The 23,446-nt window shown below is 39.3% G+C and overlaps 1 protein-coding gene across 7 annotated transcripts in view; it reads right to left on the reverse strand.

Moving 5' to 3' along the window:
* The window catches only part of FAM110B (family with sequence similarity 110 member B), a 121,848-nt gene that overhangs the window by 92,815 nt on the left and 5,587 nt on the right, over window positions 1-23,446 (reverse strand). The window contains exon 1 of one of the 7 annotated variants that reach the window (XM_072852445.1): window positions 4,087-4,104. The exons of the other annotated variants lie outside the window; for them this stretch is intronic. The gene's annotated coding sequence lies outside the window, so the exon portion shown is untranslated. Of the gene's footprint in view, window positions 1-4,086; window positions 4,105-23,446 lie in introns of those variants that run through there. 7 annotated transcript variants of the gene reach the window in all.

Raw genomic sequence — 23,446 nt, forward strand, 5'->3', positions numbered from 1 at the left:
TTCAGCTGTACATATAACTAGAAACAAGGAAATATTTACTAATGGATATTATGCCAGAAAAAAAATCAGTCTGTTTAATGCATACCCTAAATTTTCACAGGCAGGAGGTGCTGAGTCACTACTCTCACATCTCTATAGCTTTCAGGTAAAAAGCTCACATCAAACATGAATTGGAAGGTGTAGTCAATTTAGAGAACATGATTTTCAGAAACATTAATTAGTGGAGTTTTGTTAGGAAGGGGCCATACCCACTAATTCCGGCAGTTTCTACTCCTGTAGACAGACACTTTTTCATTAAAAACAACAATAAAACTAAGCTGTAATCTGCTTGCTTATTCAGCATTAAACCACTGAAAAGATGGAGGAATCAAATTAAAGAAATCCAGAAAAATCAGAAGTCAGGCTTCCCACAATTAATGCTAACATGTTCATACTTCAGACAGTGCTACAGTATTACTATGTATCACCTTTGCTGGCACATAAATGTATAAGTATCTTCAATATTGGAGGTTTTATTTCTGAGCTAGAAACCTTAACTTTCACATTTTCTGACTTTATACACAGCTGTTAAAAAAATTCACCCCAACTTAGACCAAGAATAATAAATTTCATTGCAAAGACACCTATAAGACCTTACTCACCACAAAGTTTGATGAAAATACTTCTAATTTTCCTAAGCAAGAGTTATATCAACTGGAAGGTAGTAACATCTTTAAGTCTCACAGTTTCACTATCACTGTTCTTGCAGCTGTGAGCATCTCACTAGAAGACTCTGGATCAGCGCAGCTATTCAGCCACTATATACTGCCAGGGAAAGTTACAGTACATTTACAGAAGCAGAAGATATGTTAATCTCCTAAATGTTAATTATACTGACAGAAAGCTTCAATTAGAAGCAGATTACCAAGTCCAGCACACTATTTTTTTTGTTTGCTGGTTTGTACGTATACATGTTTGAAAAACATATCTAAAAGACAAAAAGCAGAGCTTCATTTTACCCTCATTAGTTTTCTGCGCACATTCTCAGATACTCTCTTTTCTAGTCTCCAAGACTGAAGGTTTCATTTAAGGTTTGTCTCAGTTATGGATTAAGCACTCTGTGTCCATGGAGATATACACAGGTACGGACAAGCTGTCATTTTATGATCCACATGCACTGTTGCACCATTTATCAGGAAAATAAACCAGAGTCCTTAATACAATCATATGATTACTTACAAAATCAGAGCTTCTGGCCTTCCAACCTTCCTCACTGGACTTCTTAAAAGTTTATAAAGGTAAATGATAAAATATGCATTTATTCTAGGAGCTTTTTAATGGAAGTCTAGCACTTTCCTGGAATGAATCACAGCCATGAAAGTATAATAGGAAAAAAAAAAAAGGAACACAGAAAAACAGGTTTTCTGGCCAGCATGCTACCTGGTTCTGCAGGATGGGTTTTCTTTTTCTTGAATTAAAAAATGAATGAAAATAGGTATAGACATTATGATGGAAATAATTAGGATTCTTAAGCATCAGTGGGCAACCCAGTAAAACAGGACTCCAAAGACGAGTAAAAAGAAGTGGTGTGTCTCTTGAGGAAGAAATTGTCTTGGAGGGCTATGGAAGGCAGTGAAATTACAGTACTTGAACAAAGCAGCAGTATGGATGGACCTTATGGGTTTCCATCCTGCCACTCTCTTTGTGCACCTGAGGAACAACAGTCAGATGCCAAGCAAATTAATGACAACAAAAAAAGCAGTCAGATTTAGGTCTTGTAAGACGAACAGCTAAGATAGGTAGTTACCAAAGAGGATCAACACAACTGTCATGAGGAACCATTCCTTCAAGAAACTCCACTGAAAAGCAGCAGATGATTGAAAGTACTCCCTAGTTGAAAGCACAAACACAGTTCAAGAGGTACCAACTGAAAACTGCAACTGGGAATTTATGAACTGAGTTTATATGCTCATGTACAATCTCCTATCTTCAGTCTCTGTGAACATACACATGTTGCCAAGGGACTTGAAAGAAAGAAGCCTGTATACCTGTGAACATTCCTGGGTTCGGTGATGATGGCCAAGCTAAGAGTTGAAAGAAAGGCTGTGAAACGGTGAGGAAAACAAGGTATATGACAAAAGGCAAGTATAAGGATTCAAGCGACAAGAGAAGATAGGCTTAAGAAGCGGCCTGGTACCATGATTTATTTTAAGTAAATATGACTAGGAAATTCAATCAGAACATCAAGTTTCTTAAGTTTTCCCTGTGAAAGGGAATAGAAATATACCACGCTGCCTTATTACTATAAACATTACAGAGAACCATAAAATAGGGAACGGAAGTTGAAATTAAGGCAAAAGAAGAGACCCTTTGTAAGAGTTTCTGGTGACTTCTCTAGCAGTTAAAAAAAAGTCAATTAAGCTCCAAAAAAGGGCATCATTAAAGTAATTAAGAATCACTCATTCAGGGATACCAATATATACGCCAATTAGATTCATGGCTTGGAGGTCTTGAAAATGGTTTAAGACTTGGACACAGCCCTGGAGATTTCCGGTTATAAAAACTAGTGTACTCTCTGAGTCTGTATTGATGATCCAGGGAACATGTCAGCATACATTATCTTAAAGAATTATGTCCAAAGTACAAATGACAGCCTGGGTATAACACCTGAAGTAAACCAAATTCTGAACTGTCCTTTTTTTGAGGTTGCAATTTAGCTTTATTCATTTTTCAAAGTCCCCACGAAAGCATAACCACTTTGTAGTTCTTGAGATGCAAGCTTAAGTAATTGGTTTGACTTTAGGACAGACATTAGAAGCAATCATATGCTATCACCATCCTTGCCTGCTATTTGGGAGAAATCTTAGACAAGACATTCATGAAAATATACATAAGAGTAATTATATGCAGCTGAAGAGGGAATCATATATGTTACACTACCTTGTCTGCATTCTCACAACAAACTTCCAAAAAATTAGCAGCACTTAATGGGTACAGCTGGAACTCTACTAAGCATAAGAAAAGCATGGAACTAAAAGTGTGAACTATGCATGAGACAGATTTTAGATCTGACAAAGGGGACACCTCTCTCTGGCTTTTAATAGTGACGCCATTATCATTTTGAGAAAGATACTCTGGAACGCACAGACACTTTCAAAAGTCTTTACAACATCAAAGCTAGACAAATGTTACTTAATGCCTTCAACAGTTTTGGACTCATGATTGTTTTTGTTGCAAATCCAGCCGCAGTTGGAGAAGTAGGATTTTTATGCAAATTATAAAACAAATTTGCTGTAGCCTCTCATCTTCCCCTCATCTTGCCATATCCGCATAAGACAAGCTGTGCAAGAGACATGGGAATCCTAAGCCTTCTATCCTGGTACTGAACCACCACATGAGATGTGTTAGTTCTCCCTTGGGTATGACCAAGGGACAATGATCCACATTCAAAACAACAGAAGTGACACCCAATCCCATTCAATGATCAGATCCAGACAGTTCTCGGGTTTTCAGGGCACAGTTAGACGCTGAGGTAAAACTTGCCCAAGCAATTTTGCCAGGGAACGATGCCAGGAAACTGCAAGAGTGGTTCTCTGAAGTACCTGAAGACTAGAGGCATTATAGCACTTTCATCAGAACTGTGGGAAGTCCAGGAAGTATGAAAGTGCCAGATGGTGACTGAATACTGAGCTATGCACACATTTTGGAGGAGTCTCAGATCTTGCTCACTGCCCAACACAACAAGAACTAGATTTACAATATAAGCTTGAGAACTAGAATAAGTACAAATAATTGACAGTGAGACATTTGCAAACACAGAGGACAAAAAAAAAAGTTATGCACTTCAGAAGAAATAAGAAACAATTGGCAAAAGGAATCAGCCAAGGGAAACAGACATCAATTTATTGTTTCATTAGGCATCACTGAAATACAGATGAACGTTACAGCCTGTAAAGGAAAATTTTCCTCTGGTCTGAAATACTCTCCAGCCCACACTTCTACATGCAAGTTTCCAGGTAAAGAATTTTCATCAGCAAGTTACTAAAACCCCAAAGCAGCAAAAATTTACTTTAATCTATATTCACTTGAGAACAGCCACTTGCTTACCCTGCGTCACAACCAGACCATGCAATTCTCCTGCAGTACTTCACAACTCAGCATAACCAGGAAGACTAGCCTGGTTCCTTGTTATTCAATTGTAATTGTTTCTCTTCAGATGTTTTACAGCTGGAGGAGGAAAGGATACAGACAGATGAATGCAGTTTTGGATTTTACATCAGTCAACAGATGAAATGTTAGTAATAAGAGACGTGAAACAGATACATTGCCCATGATAGGAAATACTAATCCTACAGCTGGGCTTCAAAAAAAACTCCACAGTCCACTTTGCTGAGAATAAGAAGATATGCAAAGCTTTGAGTTGGGGTCAGGCCACAGGGTCAAACACACAAAGAGGACATAAATTAGAGAGTATTTCCAAAACTTACTTTCCAAAGCACAAGAGAGCGAGCGCCAAAGTATTTATAAAACATACCAACACTGGAAAAAAACCCAGGTACAAGGGCAATATATAGTAGCATACAGAGCTCAGCCAGACACAGATGTGCTGCCTGCTGCAGTGATCAGTCCTACTCCCTGTCACTAGCCAAGCTTGGGGACCTGGCTCGACTCTTTTGGTTCTCACACCCAGGTTCCATCTGCATCAGACCTATGGCAGGGGAGCTCCCCAGGACAGTACGTAACTGGGGGATACCCCAGGACCCCGCACTACCGACCAAGCTGAGGACTCAGGTCAACACACCTCAGAGTACACACACCACAAACTACATTAAAGCATGACTGTTGTTTATTAAATATACTTAATATTGGACTACAAAAGACTACAAGCAGTTTAACGCCTCCCTTGGTGACCTGTTTCAATACTTCACTATCATCATTGATAGGAACAGTAAAACAGTATCACAACTAGCAGGAAAAAAGTGTGCTGGGTATAGGATATCAACGATCCAACTTTAATGAGGCAGTGGAAGGAGTCCTTGCATCATGCCCAGTGACGCATGGACACAGGATGTCTTATACCAAAAGCCTTTCTCCCTAGACCACAAGAAGTGGAGCCCACCCCTAGGCCATGGGCTCAGTGCTTAAGACAACCCAGTAGATGTTTACAAAAGCAGGGATTAAGCACAACATGCCAGCTCTGCAAAGACTACCTTCATCAGAGGCATTTTACCGTAACGTTCTTGTGCTGCACACCACAATTTTGAGAAGCAGAGAAAGAAACAGCTTCATATACTGATGCAACTCTAGCTTAGAAAGAGGCCATTTAAGGCACTTCCGTACAGAAGTAAAAAATATGCAAGATCCCATGACTGTTTACTTTTCTTTGTTTAAAGCTAGTTATCAAAATCTGGTTATTGGTTAAAAGATTTTAATGAAAATACAAATTATTGCTACCCAACATTTCAGTGCAGTGCTACAGCACTTCCATACCCCAGAGGAAGCGAATCAAGGCAACTGCTCTGCTCCAAGGAGCGGGAAGCTGGCAAACACAAGCAAGGGGCAAGCAGCCAAACCAACTACTAACGCTAAGAGCAGTATAAATCAACAGTTTGAATCAGAAGGTTTTACACTTCCTTTCTGAGGACTCAAGCCACTTATTGCTTCTTTTTATAAACATTTATCAACCTTGTATCAGGTCACTATGGTAAGGCATGAAGGTGGCAACAGTTGCAGAATACCTCCATCAGTTTGACCTTGATTTGGGCCACTTTTTTTGTCAAATGACAAATCAGGAACGAAGCTTAAGAGACTATATTCTCACATTATTCTTACAACTCATAAACCTAAACTTTTGACACTTTTTTTATTCCTTATAAATAAAATAAATAAATAAATAAAAATCGATCAGGACTTTCCTCCATAGTCACCTCGTATCACCAGATACAGCAGGAAAAGCCACAGATAGCTGAGAGGGCTTTTCCATGGTTTGCCACATGCACAGATTTCCTTTTATAACTCTTATGCTCATTTAACAGCACTAAGGTCAGGGAAGAAGTAAAGAGCATACAATATTTTAAAAAACCTTTCAAAATAGGCACAGAATTCATAAAGTAGCTAGTCATTTCACAGCAGCAGTCAGAAAGGAAGAGAAAGGACGCATGGGAGGTTGCAACTTGCCAGTTACATGTCATCAGTCCATAAAGCAAGGTCTCTTTTCTACCCTGAAGCCAAAGGGCAATTGAGTGCTCATCCTACCTTGTCACTCATTCTGCAACGACCTAGCAATTCTTTTTTAAATAATAGAGATGGACCACTTAACACTTGCACTGGTTAATCTTTGGAACTTCAAATTATCCCACAGCTAAGAAAATAATTCTGGTCATTTGGGTTACAAAAAGATCTCCAAAAATACATGCAACATTTTTGTATATCAAAATATGTATTTTTCACTGGAGGCACTCACATATCCCTAATGATGCGTATTTTGATGATTCCACCAGGCTAATAAATGTCAATATGGCACTCTCCCTTACAGAAGTTGATAACATTTGCTGTATCAGATATGCTGATACTCCTGCAGAAAATTATGTGTGAGTTATCTACAAAGATAGGGACCCAAGCAAGTATTAAACCCCAAACATTGAATTTGAACATTCTGAATTGTAAGCTCAAATATATGAGGCATCTGAGAAGGTGCTTATGTAACATAAAAAAAATAAAGTATCAAAAAGCACTAAAGACAAAAGGAACAAACTTTAAAATGAAGTCCAACATCTAAAGAGATTTCTACCTTGAACTTTACTGTAGTGCTATCATTTCTACTGCTACATTTTCATACTGCACAAACAATGCATTTAAGTTTCCAGTTATTATGTTTGTGTGCTAATAAAAAAGGGGATAAATTTTCAGAGGCATGCCTCCTCAGACCCTACTGAAGGGTTTCATATGATGCAATTCTAGACAGAATATGTTTCTATTTGCTTGGCACAAAATAGGGAATGATTATTTTATTACACTTTAAAGAAAAAGTAGTATACCAAAAGTCACCATTTGGTCACTAACTATAAAAGTTACAGTAAAATATGTGGGATGTGAACAGAATTTGATAGGTATACTTAAAATACATTTGACATTTTTCTCTCCTGTGTTTTATGTTTTTAATGATCTTGATCATCTTTGCTCATTTTACATGCAAATAACCTAACTACGCAAGTTAACTTTTTAATCCAGCAAATTTCAAGTGATTTTCAACATACGAAGAATTGTTGGGAACAAACTTTCTTCATATTGACACTACTTTAGCACTTACACTGCATAGCAATTTATTCAGGATGTTATAATTTAGTCCTGTGTGGGTGTCAACTGACTTGCTTCAAAAGTCTGCTTCACATCTACAGTAGTTATTCAAGAAGAAGATGCAATTATATTAGTCATGCAGGCTGACTACAATGTCTAAGGCTTCTGCACATCTCACTTTGGGAAGTTAGGACCTGCAGCTCCACACACTGGAAGACTGCCCCTGAAAGCAATAAATATAACATTTCTTGTCTTTTGTCAGCACAAAACCAAGTTTTGCAGGGCACATAGGTATCATTGGCAGGTCCTGTAGCAGCAGATGGGCAGGCTTTCTGCCCTCCTCCCGCATCCACAAGATCTTGGGCAGGAACAGGAGAAGAGGAAAGTGTCAATACACGAGTCCTGAACACAAACTTTTTAATTTAAAATTACCTTTTCTCCCTCAAGTTTGCACTCCTTGATACAGTGTTAGATATGGAAATACAGACTAGTTCTCTAAACCTTCATGTTTGAAGGAACTACTCCAGGAACAACTTCAAGATGCCAACACAGATGGCATCTAACTTACTTAACCTTTTTGTCAAGTACATCAGCCATAGCTCATAAACGGCATCTTTTAGAGAAGCCTCTTATCTTGATTTACAGAACTTGCAAACTGATGGAAAATTCATTACATCCCCTGTGTAAGTTGTTCCATGATTAATTATCCTAATTTAACTACCTTTGCTTTTGGTTCTAGGGTGACACAGAAGCTTAAGGGAAAATTAAAGGCTTCATAACAGCTGTTTTCCCTAAGTTTGTTTAAACCCCTAATACAGTAGATTACTGTAGCTGAAAGAGCCAAGAATTTCCCTGTTCTTCCAGTTTACATATTTAACAGCACTTCTCCCAATTTTTCCAGTTTACATATTTAATGCCAGGCCAAGGCTCTGGCACTGTAGAGCTAAATACACAGGGCAGCGCCTGCTGAGGAAGAGGAGCAGGAAAGCTAGACAAGGCCAAGGGAGAGATTTCATGTTTTAGTATCTCCCAATGAATTAACACAAGAATTGGCAAGCTTTCAAATTTATTTATTTTGCTGACATGGATGTTTTCCATGGAAGACAAAAATAATCTGGTCCTGTGGCCAGAGCTTGTTTCAACACCACGAGACCTGTTTTGGGTGGAATGCGATGACCCGCAGCCAGGAGGCCGAGGCAGCGCTGGGCCATGGCGTGGGGCCTAGGCTGGACAGCCGGAACGCATCGGGGGGAAACGTTGAGGGCCCCCAGCCCCAAGCAAAACAAAACCATTCCCACATCAGCTCTGAAGCAGACCAGGAGAGCCTGCACCTGTAAGCTTTTATGGTGGTGATCAAACACACATGGGGGAAGGCAAGCGTTTTAACGCCCTGATGGAAAGGGAAACACTCCCATGGATGTTTGAGGGCAGTGGGTTGCTCCCCCACCAGTGCTTCCCCAGTCAGGAAGCTTTCTAGCCACGGAGGATAATTTTTGTTGAATAAAGCCTTAAGTTATTAATAAAGAATGAAATCTCTTGACCTAGATTTTCTCCTAGCTTAAAAAAAAAATCCATACACACAAACATAACACAGCCTTCCTCTACAAACACTAACATACTATACTCATTGTACACCAGAGCACTTCAAAACAGATATTTCACAATGAAAACAAAAAGAGGCTTTTCGTGCCCCTCCCTTACCCAGCTTTGTGTAAGAACATGAATACAGATGATGTTTGATTAAAACAGAAACCTGAACCCCAGGTTGAATGTATTTACTTTTCAAAAGCATTTTACAATTTGATTTTCTTCTTGCCTGCTGTGATAATTGATGAAAACTACACAGGGATTAAAATGAGCACAGGTGCGTGTCTACACAGTTCAAAGAGATTTGATCCCAAATGAAAATAATAACAAAACAAAAAAGCTTGAGTATTTTTAGTAATGGATTTAACACAGCCTAACCAAATAAGCCTAGATTAAAAGTAGGATTTTACAGTGCAGACTGCATGTTACTGAAATTTAAAACTCCTGTTTCATAATGTATCAGAAACTTTTGCAAACAATACCTGATTTAAGCTGGTATTAACAGCCCTCCCTATCATAACTGTCAGAGTAGATCCAGAGGAAAAATAAAGGCACTAAAAGCAGTAAAGACCATTAAAATACAAACAGGCACGTATAACAACAGACCCTTGGCACTAAACCAACATTATTTTTAAACCTGTGAGAGGTAAAAGGAAAGCCCATGAGCTGAGAATATTTTAGTGCCAATATACAAATCTGCACAAAACCCGTGCTTGTTTTCTTTGCCAAATTTATACTGCTACAGCTGGATCACAACTTCCTTGCACCCATGAGGTCAGGAACCATTTGAAAAGAAATGCATGATACAGCTAATCTTTGTGCCAGTTAATCATACCTAATACAAAAAACCGTGAATTTCCCCATTTTTCTGTCCCAGCCTCCTTCAGCAAAGCTAACTAGCATGTCGCTAATCCCAAATTTGTTGCACTACTTCGTTAAACAGATTTAAATGACAAATACACACAAATCACACAGGATAAAGAATTTGTTCTGTGCTTAAGGCTTATTGCTGAGCTTCTATGAGAATCAAAAAAAACAGTATTCAATTATACAGAAAACAAATTAATTTGTCTCAAAGGCATGCCAATGAAAGACTACACTTATTGTAGGTATTTTTATACAACAGCTATTTTCTTGCATAAACTACCTAAAACACTGTTCCTACAGTAACATATATTCAATCTTCTTTTTGAAACAGCATCCAGTGTATTTTTAGGCCTCTGAATAATAACAGTAGGAGATTACAAATATATGGATCAGAGACGGAAGAATTCCCTTCCCTCCTTCCCCCTCCATGTAGGGGGGCAGCTTGTGGCTCCCTTAATGTGGGACATGAGTTAACTAGCAGTACCTCCAAACAGGCTTAATTTTCATTTAAGCTTCTTTTTAAGTAGTGAGAATGAGGGAACCTTGGCAATCATTTTGCAGAAAGGCATCACTGAAATTATCAACATCTGAAATCTTCCAAGCAGCCCTGTAACTACACTTACCTCCATATATTTTCATGCATGTTTTACCACAGATTTATATTTTTGTAGCAAACACTACAGTGGGTGCTATTGCAAATCTAAATTAACTCAATCTCCATGTCAAAAAATCTTATCGACTTAAGAGGTATTGAAACCTCTGAAGTTTTGACTTTACATGTTCTAGATTTTCACACCAACCCTCAGAGGTCTCACCAGGGCACCAAGCCCAGTCTTTCAACAGGCTGGTAAAGAGACTGAAATTAAGACATGAAATCCTGGCAAAAAAATAACACACCACAAGCATATGCTTCTAGTATTTTTATTTTTTTTTGCTTTAAGCAAAAAGCCATCATTTGCCATTACTACACAATTGAAAAATATTTCCTTTAAATTTCTTACAACACCAAGAAACTAGTTTTCCTATTGCTTAAACCAGCTTACATGCTAGATATTGTTTTAATTAATGACAACAGATGATTTTAAAAGTTCCCTAAATACAAAAATTTTTAGGATGAACAAAAAGAATTGTGTAAGGAAAAAACAGTCTTTTACCAACGTCTTGATCAATTAAATATATTGGTGAACAAATTTAGTTCCATGTTTTTGTCCTGGCCAATATTAATTTTAGATGCAGTTCAATCTGTGCACTGACATATTTAAAACTGCATAGATCATAAAAAGTACACAAAGCAATACCACTAAAAAAAAGTGATCAAATGATTTTTCACATTTCACAAAATTCTGAAGGTCAGTTCAAGCCCTGAGGAAGACAAAAACTGTGGGGTTTTTAGTACAGAATATCATTCTGTACATAAGAAACTATATATAGTTACAGAAGAGTTAAAAAGTAACAAAAAGTAGACTAAGGCATTCACTGAAAAAAAATTAAGACTTCGGATCCTAAATAATTTAGATACTTTGAAGTAACCTAAATCTAAAATTGCTATCATTTAGTTTTAATTAACAGATAACCAATTCCTCTTACTGCAAGAATTTGCATAGCACATGGCTAATTACTACCCTGTGAAGAGGTAGGGGGAAAAAAGAGGCAAAAATCTTAACATAGTTCATAAATACAAAAAAAAAAATCAAAATACCATTGTCAGTGTTTTGGGTTTTTTTGAGAGCAAATATTAATAAAAACATGCTATTTAACACACAGGCAACTAAACAGGAATAAGACTGTAAAGTGAATCTGCACAGGAAACCCAGGATTAGGGTTGAAACTCTATTCTAATCCTTCTGTCCACAGAGGGAGCAGTCACCAGGCAGCATGTGGTCTGGGCATGCACCTGCAATACACAGGCAGGATTTAAAATACTTACAAAAAGATCAAGCTTTGTCTGAGAAAAGTTTCTTTTTGGCTTAGAAGTAGAGTATCTGTCTTCCTCAAAAACAAACAATAACCACACGCATCAGCTCGTCCGTGATTTTGCCAGAATGAAACCTGGATGTGACACATGTACACTCAACCCATCATTCCTGGGAATGGACTCGATAGTGAGAAAAAAGCTCAAGAAAACAGAAAAAACCTCTCATTGCGAACATATTAAAAAATTCAAGCTGACACAGTCATACCACACCACTACTCTGCGAACTCTGCATTACCTTTCTGTAAATTCCTGGATTAACTGATGAAGTCTAAGCACTTGGTAAAGGTCTTCACAAACTGAGGAGGGGAGGAGCAATCCTTCAAACACAATGGAATTCCCCTAACAATGAAATAATCTTAAAAGACAGTATCATTTATCTGGTGCTGCAAAATGACTAGTAAAAGATCAAGGTTCATCTTTAAATACCATCTCCTTTTGCCTCACACAATCTTTTCTGATACTTTTATACTACGACATGCAGTGAAGTCGCATTAGGTGCTACAGCAGGAAACTTCCAGCTGGGCTCGGGACCTCAGGAATTCCTGCTGTGGCTAACTGGGAGCTCTTCTGGTGCACCTGGGAGCTAAATGAACGTCAGCCATTCAGAAGTCCATGGACCCATTCTGTTTCATGGAAAGATTCGTCCACTATTAAAAAGTGCATGGGGAGGGGTTTCTAAATCCTGTGATTATAGGTTTGACATAGAGTGCAATAAAAAAAGGAGAACCACAGAGAACGATATACTTTCCAGTGCAGCAGCTTTGAGAAGTCTCCATTTTCCACTGAGACTGAAACTACTGCTTTCAGTCCTCAGCCGTTTTGTCATAGGAATTTAAATACCAAAGCAGCAAGGGACATTTTGTTTACATTTGGTGCTGCTTCTCTTAAAGTGGAGCAGAATTTAATTTGGTGAGATTTATCCACAAACTGGGTTCAACTCCTACCCTATTTGTAGGCAACACTGACAATAAAACCACGATTTAACACCGGGAAGTGGAAACATTTGCAGGCTATTTTCTGACCCTTCCCCCTCAAGTATACATGACAAGGCGATTGCCACCAGGACTGGTTTAATATCACTTCATATTCTACCACTTGGTACTTTTCTTGCCTGAAGAGTCAGCTACAGTCCACCAGCAGGCATCACAGAGCAAGGGAGAACTTACTTCTTTGTTTCTGTATACCATACGCATGCTTGTTTGTTTGAAATGAAGCTACAGGATCACGTTACTAAGTATATAAAGAATTTTATGGTGTTCATTATTATTTTAAAGCAGCCAGACATCAGCTGCCATATTTGAGCTATGAAGAAACTGTCACCAGCAAGATAACAAGCTCCTAAAAACTGGCGTTCACTGGGCTGATACTAAAAGATACTTGAAGAAATAAAATAGCACTTCAGCTTCCAAACTGAAGACTTTTACATAATTAAGATATGCAAATAGGGATAAACAAACACAAAAGCAAAAAGTCTTTAAATGATCTGACTATATCTGCAACCGTTTTCCTACTAATGAAGGCACATCCTTGATTTTCAGCTTAGTAAGAAGAAAGGCTCAGTTATTTTGTATCTGCTAATTTCTGAATATTATTACAGTGTGCTGTTACTGACAATCAAGTACTAATACTAATGGTTATTTAAAAGTTCATGGTAATTACATAACTTATCCCTTTTAAACAGTTTACTGTATTAAATACTAAACAGCTTTATCCTGCATGAAATCGAGCCAAAAATGCAACACAGCATCTTCACTGCAATTCTCAGTTTTTCCTTTGAAAGGCAAACTCATTATGTTCTATAAAGAGAATAAAGTCTATAAAAGACGACTGAATTCTTTCTTTCTCAAAGGCAGGCTCTGAAGAGACTGCATAAAAAAAGATTTTATTCTTGGCTCAAATGCGAACATTTGGGAATCACTACTTTTGAGCAAGGACACACCCACTTAAAGGCAGAAGAATTTATTTTGAAAAGCAGTGTGAGATTTCAGGGGAAGAAAAAAAAAAAAACCACACGTATTTTGCACTTCCCAGCTTTTGGTAGTTCTCCAGATAAGACAAAATCTCAAAATAACCTCTTCCCCATATAACCATTTTCTCATAGATGTTGCCAAGTTATCTTATACCACCAGCAAGAACTTCTACAAGAAGTAACTACTTCCAGACAAAGCAGCTCAGAGTACAGTCATTAAGTGAAAATTAAAAGTATTTGAGGTATTTTAGAAGAGATACCCAAGATTGGGGCCTGGGGAATACATTTCACCAGGCGCCCACCTTGTGCTGCCTTGCCACCGGTCTGTTCAGCACCCTTCAGCACCCATCCGGGAGCAACACCGTAGCTCAGGGATTGTGGGCCACCTCTTCGAGGCCCAAGGCAGGAGATGAGTTTGAGCCCAGCCCCACCACGAAGGACTACATCTTACTGTAGCTAACAGTCCTCAGAGGAGCAACGCTTCTCCTTTGGATGCAGACCATGTACTGTAACTGCTTCCCCGGATTTGGTCCAAACCAGCTGCAGAAAGGGAAAGCTCATCTAGAAAATTACATCAGGTCCCTAAAGAAACATTTAGGACTTTAAACAAAGATTATAATTTGTGCATGTACACATGCAGACATCGTTGTGTTGTGGCAAAAATACCAAGGGATGGGGAGAAGGGTACAGTCTTTTGTCTCCAGGATGACTCAAGATTACCTGCAGACATCCACATAATGTTTCCTGGATGTTGAGGAACGCTGCAGGTCCCATGATCAGTGGTGCAAGTCATAAACCAAAGCTCCCCTGACAACTCCTTTTCCCTGCCTCATGCACATGCGCTTTCCTGGGAACTTTGTTTTGTGTATTTTCCTGGTGTTTTATGTGAAGGGGTTGCTACTTTCTCTCTATCTATGATGCAAAACCTTGACTTCGACCTGTGAGGGCTCTGCGCGGCCAGGCTCCTGGCACATCAGCCCTTGAAGTCAGCTGTGGCTCTCCTGTTGAGCGTCTCTCAACAGAACCAGAGGTAGGAGACACCAAAGGATCCAGGAGGGATGGCTAGGTAGACCCCATGATCCAACCCAGAGGCCAGCCATGCCCCGATCCCAGGGGAATGGCAGACCAGGCCACATACTGTTGGCTCCTGTGGGAAACCTGGACCTGCAGCACAATGGGGAGCCACAGTGCTTTCCAGAGGCTGCCTCTTCTCAAGAGCATCGGGGAGCACAGCCATGAGGCACGCCCCGCCACAACGACACATCCAACGCACGTGTCTTGCCATCAAGACTGAATGGAGGACTGCAGAAAGACTCTGCCCTGAGCAGGCACTCAGCCTCTGCCTCGCTGCTGATGTGTCTCTACAAGCTGCCTTTACAGCAGGGTCAGAGAAAACTGGCATCAGATGGCAGCTATTTTGACAACTGCACTCCCTTCACAAGTGTCAGTCTCCAGCTACAATTACTGCATCAGGCACCAGCTCATCTTTTTTTCCCCTTTTTATTTAAATACCCACTCCCTGGAATGTACACAGGAGTAAGTTAAGGAACTTTTATTACGTAGGTCAAGTCCTGACCTGTTCATCTACATACATTAGCATAAAGGTAAAAGTACTACAGACATCAAAAATGAAGCATTAATGGTTAAATACCTGTCCTAGAGATTCTTAGAAGGAAAAAAAAAATTCTAAATGAAAAAAAATTTAAGACAACAGAAAACTAATAACTGAGAAAGTGAGACACTACTTAATTTGAATCTTTTCCCCAAGAGGATTTTCCCTTGACACTAGTTAGTTGTATTTTACAAGCAGACAACATAATAAACCAGAGATCTTCATTTTACATCACTGTACATTTCATCCATACTCAGGCTGAAAACCAACTATATAGTTAAGATATTTCAGATCAGTTTTGAAATACACTTTTAAATTATCTGAAAAAGCTGTAGACAGGCTTCCATGTAGAACACATCCTTTTTCTTCCCAAGTCAGAAAAGAATTGGTTAAAACAAAAACCATCATGTAGCTGAGAACAATTAAGCAGGTACATTCTTTAATTTCTCAGGAGGGGAAAGAAGTTCTCCTACACTTCAAGCTGCCAAAAGGCTGTGAAGTTGTGATCAAAGACGTAATAATATTAAAAGAGAGATGCTGGACAACAACCCAATGGCACACTCCCTTCTTCCTCAGGAGCCTTCAGGGGTACAAAGCCCAGCAGCCAGAACTAACCCAGCCATACTCTAGTACTGTAATTGCCTCCTCCATATCCTTACCAACCCATGCCTCTTCCTTATCCTTGGAGAACACTCACTAGAGGTGCCAGTGAAGTTTGTAGGCCAGCGACCATGAAGTTTCTTACATTCTCATTTATACTTTGATTAACTGTCATGCCAATGAGCTATTTGATCATGGATAGCAATTGTAAGAGCTGTTTGACTTGATGAACAAGATAAACAGAACTAGGCTGAGGTATATCTCATTGTCAAAGACCGCAACCTTTGCAAGTATGAAAAAGTTAAGTTCTGCCATTGACTTCAGAAAAATCCCAGCCTAGGAAGGTCTGTGCAACTCTGTTTAACTCTGCAAAACAGCTTCAAATAAAGAAAAAAAAAAAGTTGTAACCATATGACTGCTCTGCAGAAGAGCAAGAGGATATTTGCTCCACTCTAACATACCAGTTATTAGAATAACACTTAAAGTGGATTTTAAAAGTTCAGTGTTCTATATATTGCCCAATAAGAGAAAGGTATTAAGGAAACAATGGTAAATCCACTGTTGCAACTCCAGAATTGTAATGGAAAAAGGACTAAGTGCAGAACTACTTTATTGCTCCTTTCAGTTCAGTATATTATGGTACCAAATTACACTTCACTGAAGGAGGACTTCACAGGGATTGCTAGCGCTCTTCAGTCTGGTTCAACGTTGAAAACAGCTGACTTTATTTTCAAATATTAGATGGCTTTCACAATTTGCACAAAGTATTCCATTAAAGCAAATCACACTGATTAAGGAACAGGTTTTGTTTCTCACTAGAAAATCAACTTTAAATTAGTGGAAGTTCTAAGCATGGGAAAGACATAGCTGAAAGACTGGAAACTCACAGCAGCCAACTTTGCATTAGACAGTATCTGTATCACAACTGCCATAATACAAACTGCCTCCTTGCCTTCCTGTCCGACTCACACTGCAATTCCTTCAGGCTTAAACTGCAGCAATGGGTGACATGCCACCAGCCTGCAGCACTGCAATACTAACGACATCCACTCCTAAGCCACAGCACAATCATTAGGTGCAAATCCTACCAGAGCTTTTCTAATACCAGTCTTTGTCCCTCTGGTCTCCACCTTGTCCCACCTCAGCTGCTACATCTACAGGAAACAGAGTTTTTGGCGAAAATATTTTGGCCCTGCAGCAAAATGGGAACAAAGGGTACTGAGAGAGTGAGCATTGGTCTATAGGGTGAGGAGCTCTTCCACTCCACAGCTCCACCGATCCCCTCTAACCAAAATATATAATATCATCCTGCTATTTAGCAGTAAGGCAAGCCTACTGTCATTAGTAGCATTTGATTCGTATTGACCATAGCGATAGCACAGGAGGCAATTACCCCTCTCTACCCTCTGGCTGAGCAGTGCAGCCCACGTGATGCAGTAAAATGTACGTAGGAGGTGGAGTGTGAGGATCTGATTTCATATTGGGGCAGCGCACCTTATAAAAAGTCTTTTCAGTAACAGTCATCCAGAAGTAATATGGAAATCAAATTAGTTGATTGCAACAATCTAAACAGCATCATTTGATACCTTCACAACAGTTCTTGGATAATGAGAGTTTAGAAGGATAAATCCTATCTTTTATTAAACCCAACATAGCTGGGGGACAGGGCCTCTCCCTATAGCTTTTGCCTATTCCATTTTAGGCCAAGTAATGAAAACATTAATGCTGCTTAGCCAGCAAAGCATGAGTTCATTCAGCTTCTATTTCCTCAAAGCCTATAATTCCCTGGTCTAGTCTTCATGAAGATCACTTTAAAAATGTTTCAAATATATGGTGAATATCCATATAATAATCTCTGCACGTGCCTCTTAATGAGTGGTAAAGATGCTACTCCAGAAGGCACTGCAGAATGTACAGTTCCCATCCCAGGCACCGGAAGGACAAGCAGGTGTACCTATGAGGTTAGGGTATAAAAATAAGTCCAGGAAGCAACACGCAGGTTCACCATCATGCTATGGACAAGCCAGTCATGAGGACACAGCTGTTTCATAAAATATCTCAAGCTGGAAGGGACCCATAAGGATCATCGAGTCCAACTCCCTGCTCCTTGCAGGACTACCCAAAACTAAACCATGACTAAGAGCGTCGTCCAGATGCTCCTTGAACTCTGACAGGCTTGGTGCTGTGACCACTTCCCTGGGGAGACTGTTCCAGTGACCAACCACCCTCTCAGTGAGGAACCTTTTCCTAATGTCCAATCTGAACTTTCCCTGATGCAGCTTCATTCCATTTCCTCGTGTCCTATCACTGGTCACCAAAGAGGAGATCAGCAGCTCCCCCTCCGCTGCCCCCCTTGAGGAAGCTGTAGACTGCCATGAGGTCACCCCTCAGCCTTCTCTTATCCGAGCTGAACAAACCAAGCGACCTCAGCCACTCCTTGTAGGTCATGAGCGCACAGTATCTAAGTTACAGCAATTGCAGAGATTGCGAATGCACCAAAGCCCAGCACATGCTGTAAATGTTCACGCAGCACGGGCTTCAGAGACAGAAGGAGGACAGTGGCAACGCAGGGCACAAACAGAGGGAATGTCAAGCAAAGTCCAAGAGCTGCCCAAGATGTGAGGAGATGCTATGTGAGGTACCACTGGATCCCAGGGAGGCCACCACACTCCACATTCTCCATATAATGCTTACAAAGGTGTCCTCCAGGATGGTCCTATACAACTGTTTTAGTCCAGTGTCTGATTTCCTACTCTACAGAAAGTAAGCCCTTACCTCCTGGCACTAAGGGAGGCCTTCTTATTTTTTCATTCACATTCAGCATTTACTTGGACAATTTTCCTTCAACCTTGATCTCTCTAGCCCACATAATAATACAGGTGATTGCAAATAGTAGGCCACTGACTCAATTTTGCATTTTTATTACATTTGGGAGAAAGTATGCTGCAATAATTTTGTTCTATTTCATCAGCACTCCTGTTCTTTAGTATATTTCTGGATAAAGCCCATGCAGACAAATTAGCAGGGTGATATTTCACGTAGTCCTTGGTCTTTATAGTTCATTCTCTCACTTAGCTCATGTTTGCTGTCAGTTGCCAGGTTCCTAGATCAGGAAAGGATAATTCACGCATCTGCCTACCGTAACAAAAAACAGAAAGGCCAGAAGGGAGCAGTTGATTTTCCTGTCTTGCAGAGCTTTGAAATACCCCATTTAAAGTTCCATTCCCAACAGTGACAGTCCAAAGAAGCTCCAAGAAAGGTACACAGCAAATTTTTTGTCCTGAATGCTACTAATTTTACGTTTGCTGAGAGAAAAGCATATGTCTATTTGTGTGCATTTCTGCAATTGCACTTTTTCATTCATTAAGATGAGAAATTGCTTCTTTTATGCAATCTGCTACTATTCAGATAGCAAAACATTGCTATGTCTGGTAGCAGGCTTGCTGTTTTTGGCTTTAGGAGGGTTTTTTTTTTCCCCCCGCTCTTCCTGTGAGAGGAAAGCTTTTCCCAAAGGATTTAAGCGATTTCATAAAACAAATGTAAAAACAAAGACACTTTTGTTTAAGGACTGAAGGTTTTGTTTTGTTTTAAGGGGGATGGAGAGGGAAGGAAGAGAGAAATGACACCGATCATCTTTCAATTAAACAGGGAAAAAAAAGCTGGTATCTCATTCCTAAAATAGTAACTTTGTGATAGCACAAACTTGCTATAATAAAAAGGTCATCAGAAAAAAAAATTGAGTTAAGATTTTTTTTCCAAATACACAAATTTTCTTTATTATAGTCACAAGTGAACACCTCAAACCATTATAGCAAAGATCAGAGGAGAACAACATTTTCTCTCCAAATTCAAGTGCTTACACCGTGCATTCCTATATGCTCTGCTTCATTAAAGTCAGTTTCTCCTTTCCCTCACAGTCTATCAAACAGGAAGAAAGAGGAAAAAAAAAAAGACCTGAAATGTGTGGCTTTAAATACAGAAAGATTTGAGAGATTCACTTCAACTAGAGCTTCTGAAACTTAACCTAATATGCAACATTTCATTTACCGAAATAGGACCCAATACTACAACAGGAGTAACCCCCTGAACGTGCACAGCAAATGTTGCAAGATGGGGACAACACAATAACAATTAAAAAAGGAAAAACTAATTAAAACATCTGAAATCCTTCAGCAAAGCACGTGTGGAGGTCTTGCAGGAAATCTGAGTGAGCAGACCTTCACATCTGCAAATATTCCCCAAGCATTTATACGAACGCATTGCGGAAATCTCACGTGTTGCAGAATTGGGATTCTAGTTTCTGATTAGCAGATATTAATTAATGGAATTAACCGATTTATCAGTAAGTCCTTACATTTTGTATCAAGTTTTATTACGTAGAGAGAAGTTCAACAGCCACAAGGGATCTTCAGTGAGAAAGTAACATTTGTCCAAACGGAGCGAAAGCAACCCATGAAGTCCCATTCACACTGACTAGCATTTAAGTTCATTCAGGATTGTCACTCACTGCAATTATCATTCAACATCCCAAATTAACACACTGGGAGAACTCAACAGCAATATACTTCAGTAATATCACAGGTCAGAAAGGCAAAACAACATAGATGATAAGAATCTTGCAATTAAATACAACATGCAAGTGAAATTGTCACATTTTAACTACTTGTACTTACATGACTAATTTACAAATGTTAGTATTAAATTCGATTTTTTCTAAATGTAGTCTTGAAGTACATGCACGCATGGGAAGTGACAAGATGTTCTTTTAATGAAGAGATTAACAAACAGGTCTAAAACCATGGGGGTGGACAGGAGGAGAAATAACATTCTGTCAAATAGATCACAGCAACATTACTTTTTATATATATGAAATAAAGTACAAATAAAATGTATACTATCATCATCATCATCTCAAAAGTGCTCTACCCAATCATTACTTAAATGATTCTCCTCCATCCTAGTTTAAGCTGCATGTGTATATATATATATATATATGCACATACACACACAAGAAACAGTTTCATTTCTAGTGGCCCCCTGACCTCCCAAATGGTAACATGCATAGATTAACTTGTCAAATAGAGAAAGACAACATACAAAGGTCACTACAAATCCAAAGGTCTGGGTCCACTCATGACTTTGGGTAGTTATTTAAAAATAGACTTGTCTAATACTGTGTAGAGGTACTGGACAAAGAGGAAGACACTGCTACCAATGGTTCTTTCACAACAGAAGGACATTCCTTCAGCTCCTATTCACACAAAAAACCACCATGTGGAAATCTGAAAGTTAAACCACTGAAAGGCTGCAGAACCACCTTTCTTCCCCCATTCTTCTGCCCACAATTCTTCTCTTTTCCCTTGCTTTTTTGAACTATGCAAGACACCGTGTAATTTATAGATGCTCACACCTAAAAGGTTCTCCTGCAGTTTGCTTTAAGGTTCTGCTTTGTTCCTTCCCCACTGTAACCTCTCTTCATTAAAAATGTGCTTTTCTAAACAGTGCAACCCCAACCAGCTAATAGATATCCCACAGTTACATCACAGCAATGAATAAAACATGAGCTTTCCAATTTAATTTGGACACAAAGTAATGTGCACACTCAGTTCATGTGTAATATATAAGCATTTCTCCTTCATTTCCCTGTTCACCAGGTTGTTCATTCAGTCTTTCCATAATTCTCATTTTCCCAATCACATTTTCTCTTGTATTCTTTCATGTGTGCTTGTTCCAGGTTTTACCTCCACCTCTTATACCGCTTGCTCCTTGCTCCAATCCATTTTTCTGCTTCCCATTATGACCATGCTCACCATGAACACACAGTTCCTTGACCTATTAACAAGAAGGGTATTCCTTTCCACTTGCTTGAGGTGCAGACAATACTGGATGCTGCTGTTATCTTCCCTGTCCAATAAAGTCTTAAAACATTTCCTCCTATTTCTTAATGCAGTCTTGGAAGAGTCCTCAAATTGTAACAGGAAATTGAGTGATTTTGTTTTTAAAGAACACAGCAAAGCATCAGGAGACAAGTGCTCTGCTCTCTGATTTGCTAGAGCCTGTTTGAATTTAGGTTGAATCTCTCCTTTGTAAATCTGAAATAACTTTTCCACGTCATCCATTAATATCTGGAACTTGAAGGCTGTCAAGCGAAAGATGCTATACAAATGCAAAGTACAGCCCTAGTCTCATCTTTTTTAATGATACACCCAACACTCATATAAAAGAGCAACAGGAGCAAATGAAAAAAATCACAATAAGCGAATAGCCTAATAATACATGCTAAAAGCTACCAAGACAATAAATTCAATTTTCCCTGGGATTGTTAAATTATTCTTTTGATGGCTCAACAGAATCTCTTCACATTTATTTCCTATGGGGCATGCTGACACATTGAGCTCACTACACAGCTCCTCTTTAAAGAAAAAACACACATGCATTTAAAGCAAACACATAAAATTTAATAGTTTGGATTTTTAATAAACTGTGCTGGAAAGGAGTTTGCAACTGGATTATTTCTAAGGAAGTTAAATGCCTGCCTTATAAATTCAAAACAAACAGACATAAAGCAATATCAAGACACTGATCTTGCTTTGATGTACAAACACACTCAAAGCATCTTTTTTAATTATTCTTCTCAAGATACCTCCACACAGATGACATGCATTCTTTTTCCTTTTTGAAGAGTCATCTTGAAACTTCCAGAAGTTTGACCGCACATACAAAGCCCAACTACAGGAGAGCTTATAAATGGACAGACCCTGATGCTCTAGCAAAGATCAAATTAAGTCGACATGGTGGAGCCTTCAAACCACATACACCATCATTACGCTTTCTATGACGCACACGCCTCTTCGGTGTGTACCAGACAAGTCTTCAATAGAGTTACTAGAGAAAGTGTCTGAACTGGCACATCTCATACCTCAATTGGCTCCCAGCGGTTAAGTTGCATTGGCCTTTGCGTAGCTCAGCACCAGCGCCTAGGTCAGCTACTACACCTGCAAAATGAAGCCATAGACAGGCACACGTCCTCCCAGCTGGAAGCCCCCACCCTGGGTCTTCATCAGTCCTGCACTTCACCTACTGTGCAAGGCTCTGTCCAAGTCCCTTCCCAGGTGAAGCCTCCCTATTCCTGTTCCCAGGAGCAAGATCCTCAAACAAGAGGATGCAGCCAGTGCCATGGAGCACTCCTAAGACCAGAGAGCATGAAATCAGGCAGAGGACAGATATGGGCACACACTCAACAGGAAAGCATAGTCCTTTATTTATTTATGGGTTCAAGTCAGCCATCCTGACCTCCAGCCTGCATGTCCATTTATGCATTTTCTGTTCCACACATATTAATTTGTGGTTATCTTTAATATTTTATGAGTTATACTTGATTCCACTCCATTATACACTAAAATAGAATAAAAAGCAGCAGCTACTAATGCCATAGATGAGCGTTTTACTTGTTATAAATTCCATTCACCATCAAGTGACTGGACAACACGTACTCCCCAAAAATAAGGATTTCTGCTCATCACACCTCCTTCACAGAAGTGTTTTCTATTTCTGTTGATTA

This window comes from Ciconia boyciana, chromosome 2 (assembly GCF_034638445.1).
Source record: "Ciconia boyciana chromosome 2, ASM3463844v1, whole genome shotgun sequence".
Taxonomy (NCBI): domain Eukaryota; kingdom Metazoa; phylum Chordata; class Aves; order Ciconiiformes; family Ciconiidae; genus Ciconia; species Ciconia boyciana.